Source organism: Triticum dicoccoides, chromosome 1A (assembly GCF_002162155.2).
Source record: "Triticum dicoccoides isolate Atlit2015 ecotype Zavitan chromosome 1A, WEW_v2.0, whole genome shotgun sequence".
NCBI classification, from domain to species: Eukaryota; Viridiplantae; Streptophyta; class Magnoliopsida; order Poales; family Poaceae; genus Triticum; species Triticum dicoccoides.
Genome location: NC_041380.1, coordinates 41461241 through 41466506, shown reverse-complemented (window position 1 = coordinate 41466506; position 5266 = coordinate 41461241). Strand labels below are relative to the sequence as shown.

The following is a 5266-nucleotide window of genomic DNA, read 5'->3' as shown; positions in this document are numbered from 1 at the left end:
TTTACAGGGAGGTCTCCAGGTGAACATGTTGGTCATTTAGCTTGGCAAGAGATTAACTTTAGGGCCTATTATTATGTAGGCAAGCAGAGCAATTGAGGACAAGTAGTTTCTTTGGCTTGTTGGGTTATAGGCCTTGTTCCTTTAAATTCAGAGACGCACTATAAATTTTAACCAATCTCAGCTTCATGAATAGGCAGTTCTCCTGCCCTTTTCTTAAGATTATCTGGCTGTTGCATATGTATGATCAAAGACAGAGAAGCGCTGTAGATATAATAGAAATAATGCACTCACACTGTTGTCAGGTTCCTTGTACTTCAAGTAATGATGACGCGGCAGGGGGTAACAATCTCGTACCATGTTAGGGAGTCGCCGGCGGGCTTGGAGGAGGACCAGAGCACGTTTTTCCTACTCTGCTTTGCGCATCTCCGCCTCCTCGTTCGCTGCTGCAACATCTTTCCGTGCCCATTGCAGGGGGTCGTCCTCCCCGGCTGGGTATAAACCACCTTAACCGTCGTGGTGCCGCCCCTTCCAGTCATTCATCCACTTGTGCAGGACCGCCATGACCGTTTTGCCTCATAAGCACATAATTCAACAATATATGGGATATAAGAAGTAAGCACCATTGCTCATGTTACAAAAATATCTCTTAAAAACATCACTTTCTCTATAGACAATGTAAAGAAAAACTGATAACAATTATTTTCAGCAGACCAAGAAAGAACGAGGGTTTGCCGAGAAATACTAATGAAACTAACAATTACCATTGTACGTTCTAGCATATTAGAAATTTCATTTCATTTACCATGTAGTACAAAACCTAAGTTATTGTCTGGAAGCATATACGTCAAATAAATATAGTGGAAAGGACCACAATGACATACCTGCAGAAGAGCCACAACTTGAGCAGCAAATTGCAAAATAACTTAGTTTGCTTGAGGAAATATCACATGGTAAAATCTCCATGGTTCCCTAGATGCATAAACATCATCACCCTGCAGGCAAACATGACTTACCAAAGCGGATCAGTCAACAACATCCAAACTTACCAATAAAAGATCTACATATGATGGGCACAAAAACTCCACGGGCATGAATAAATCCAGAAAATGTGAAAAGATCTACACTGTTACGGCAAGCACGACAAACACTTTAGAAATTTGAGCTTTAGTCATGTCGCTGGATATTTGGAACACCATAATGTTATTCCTACTGAACCTTGTGTCAGCCATTTGAATAATTACAACTAAAATGATATGTGACCTTTTATATCTGGCTGAACCTTGTGTCAGCCATTTAAATGTAATACTGTAACAAATTCCTACTGAACCTTGTGTCAGCCATTTAAATGTAATACTCTAACGAATTCTATATGTGGCTAAATTGACTACCTAACGTCCATGCTTATATAGCACAAAAAGTGAAGATTAATGTCCATGCTTATACAGCCCACCTTTCCCCAAACAAGGATGTACACGATTATATTGTTTCTGGAAATATTGTTGACAGTGTACACACACAACCTCAAATTCTCAACTGGGAAAAAGCAAAGCTAATCATCACTGAACTATTGTGCTTCTTTTGCATCACATCTCCCATGAAGAAGCTGCCACCGTGGTGGATGGGAAACTCCCATGGTGTGCTACATCTGCATCTGCAGCAGAGGATATGAAGAGAAGGTGAGGTGTAGAGGTGGCATATCCCGGCCAAGATAGAGGGAGGGACGAACCTAGGGCCGCCGGAGACGCGCCGGCGAACCCTTGCCAGAAACCCTAGCCACGGGGCTGGGGTTGCGAGTGGGTGGTAGAGGCCGGGAGCGGAGAATCTGGATGGAGGGGAGGGAGGCGCGGACCATGGTGAGCTTGGGGCCGTGCTGCGCGGCGCCGGAGCTCGCCGGAAGCGGCCGGCGTGGGTGGTGGCGGCGGCGAGGACTTCGTGGGTGAGAGGAAGAGGAGGCGAGCTTGTGCGTGTGGTTGTGTCTGTTTTTTTTCATTGCAAATCTGATTGGACGGCGGGTTGAATACGACAAACTACAGGGACTCTTTTGCAAGAATGAAACGTTTTCTCTGGTAGTTACTTAAAAAGGGATTGCGGGTTGAATTCTAAGAAATAGAGGGACTTTTATGCAAAAATTCCCACAACGTACGACCAGAAGCGATTGCTTGTTTATTAGTAGGTAGAGATTTAACCAACGAGATCAACTATGACGAGAGCAAAAATTATATATTTGATGAAAACTTCTTTTGAATACGAATTCACTGGTATAACTTTTGCTTCCGCCGTAGTCGGTCTTATTGGTTAAATTTATGATCAAAGTTGAAGCACAGAAACCGAGGACGCACTATATTTTCGAACCCACTATATTTTCGAACGCATTATATTTTGGAATAGAGGGAGTACCACTCCACTATAATTAAGAGCTAGCTATACAAAATCTGATAGGTGGAGTTCCTTGTCCTGGTAGGACAGGATGTCTTGTGGAGAGATAGATAGAGAGAAGGAGGAAGAAAAGCAGCATGACATTGAGCTACGCCAAATCTTGTCGATCATCTCCATTACAAGGAGTATATATCTAAATAATCAATCTAAGCGTGGTTTCCTCTGTGACAGTGCGTACAGGTGGCCGTCCTTGGGATGCTTCATCTCATCGTCACACGCGAGGCAGTAATCCACCGGCACGAGCCACGGTCGAGCTTTGGCAAACCAGTTGCCGGCGAGACCGCCGACCTGATCGTCTCCTTCTCCGTCCAGCAAGCACAGGCAAGTCGGAGTCCGTATCCTGGCTCCACCAGGGCCACGCCTGTACTGATCATGCAACTCGGCGAAGAAGAAGAGCTCTTCCTCTTCCGTGGAGTTCGTCATGGCCCTAGCGAAGAAGTTGACATGCCTTGGCTGTTCAGAAGACCGGCGTATCTCATGGCTCTGGTCAGCTCGAGCTTGACCTTGTTGCTGGCGTCGGCGTTGTAGTGGTGCAGCGTGTCCTCGGCGGCCGACGTGGCTAGGCTCGTCTGGAGGTGCTGCCGCGCCGCCGGGTCAAGCCGTGGTGCGTACAGCGTCCGCTCCTCGTAAAGTCGTAAGGATACGGTTCCGATAACTCCGGATATTCTTCTTGGTCTTGTGGCGGTTCCTGCTGCTGGGCCGCCGTCGCCGCTGCCGCCTTCCATGTGCAAGGGGACATCGTCGGCGGGAGCCACCCGGCGCCCAGGCATGGCCCAGGAGGCTCGCCGCCCGGAGACGTCGGACGAGATAGCCATTCTCCCTCTTCCTCGTCGTGCTCGTCCAGCATGTAGTAGCGAACCGGCGGAAGCGGTGGGGCTGGGGGCAACACGCCTGCTCGACCTTGACGACGGGGCCTTCATCTCCATGTGCATGCGACACGGATGGGAACTTCTTGGCCTTGTGTTCGATTGGAAAGACGCTCCCCTCTCCAGGTTAATATAGCCAAGCGACGCGCTTTCTGTGCGTGTGCGCCGCCGCCAACCAAACCAATCCGTTGCCGATCCAAGTCAGCACGCGATCGAATATCAATCTGTCGCCTAGTCTATATTGGATCACGCATCCGGACAGACTTGCGATCGACCTGTCATGCGGACATGCTTCAATCAGGACCTTCAAATTAGCCAAGGAGTACTCCGGGTCCTAGCTCGTCGACGTGTCGACTGCCGTCGCATCCGTGTGTTTGTTTCTCTTCGCCATGTGCACTACCAGATAAACTGGGGTTGCCGACGGCCAAATCTATGCCGACGGCCAAGTATAGGCCGTAGGCGTAGAATAGCCGTCGGCATACAACCATCTATGCCGACGGGCCGTCGGCATAGACGAGGCCGTCGGGACCGCCCGAGATACGCCTACGGGGCCCGTCGGCATAGGACAGGCCGTCGGCATAGCCCGGGCCCCCCTGCCCGGTCAGCGCTGACCATTTGACGGCGTTGACCCTACGCCGACGGGGGTAACGGCGGCCGTCGGCATATCTGTGGCAGAGGTATGCCTACGGCACAACCGTCGGCATAGGCCCCTTCGCCACGTCATCGATCCGTGTGCCACGCCACGTCATCGATCCGTGGGACAACCTCCGTGTGTGCACAGATATGCCGACGGCCTTGCCGTCGGCATACGTGTATTTTACTTTATTTTTTATTTTTACTTTGTTTTGTTAATTTTACTTTATTTTAGTTTTTGTTTTTGCATAAGATAATTATGCCTTATCTAAAAAAACATACCCGATGGTATATCGATTGCCCCCCATTACGAACGTCGCTATCGCCGTGTCACGGAGGGGGGAAACGGTCGACACGGAAGGAATTCTGGTTGGTGGGGGGATTCAGGGTGTGTAGCTATGTCACCGAAACATCGCACGGGTCCCGATGCATATGTGAAAGTGTTCATGCATGCGTAGACGCCCGTCTTGGGGCTCCGGGGTGTGCCCCCCCCTCACGGACGGCGCTGCCGCCGGCACCTAGAGGGGGGAAACGGACGCGTCGGGTCTACACGGAGGGGATCTTGCTGTGGGTCTAGCCCAGATGTTGCTCCAAAGTGTTCCTATGGGCTGACCTAACACAACCGGGTGGGGAGGTCCACTGGTCAAAGCCCGTCTGTGCAAAGTCAAAGGGCTAGATCCCGTGGTCAAACGCTACAGGGTTAGGCGGGACGGGGGCACTGGTGTTGGGGAACGTAGTAATTTCAAAAAAAAATTCCTACGCACACGCAAGATCATGGTGATGCATAGCAACGAGAGGGGAGAGTGTGATCTACGTACCCTTGTAGACCGACAGTGGAAGCGTTAGCACAACGCGGTTGATGTAGTCGTACGTCTTCACGGCCCGACCGATCAAGCACCGAAACTACGGCACCTCCGAGTTTTAGCACACGTTCAGCTCAATGACGATCCCCGGACTCCGATCCAGCAAAGTGCCGGGGAAGAGTTCCGTCAGCACGACGGCGTGGTGACGATCTTGATGTACTACTGTCGCAGGGCTTCGCCTAAGCACCGCTATAATATTATCTAGGGCTATGGTGGAAGGGGGCACCGCACACGGCTAAGAATATGATCACGTGGATCAACTTGTGTCTAGAGGTGCCCCCCTGCCCCCGTATATAAAGGATCAAGGGGAGGAGGCCGGCCGGCCCTCTATGGCGCGCCAAGGAGGAGTCCTCCTCCTAGTAGGAGTAGGACTCCTACTAGGAGGGGGAAAGAAGTGGGGAGGGAGAGGGAAAGGGGGGCGCCGCCCCCCCTCTCCTAGTCCAATTCGGACCAGGGGGAGGAGGCGCG

At 50.8% G+C, this 5266-nt stretch overlaps 1 long non-coding RNA gene and 1 pseudogene across 1 annotated transcript in view; both read right to left on the bottom strand.

Annotated features, from left to right (window-relative positions):
• LOC119358330 overlaps positions 1–986 on the bottom strand; it is a 3199-nt gene extending 2213 nt beyond the window's left edge. Inside the window, exon 1 of the long non-coding RNA XR_005172242.1 lies at positions 355–986. This is a non-coding gene — a long non-coding RNA (uncharacterized LOC119358330). The remainder of the gene's footprint in view (positions 1–354) is intronic.
• Positions 987–2577: 1591 nt separating this feature from the next.
• LOC119350766 lies at positions 2578–3362 on the bottom strand (annotated as a pseudogene).
• Positions 3363–5266: the final 1904 nt, after the last annotated feature.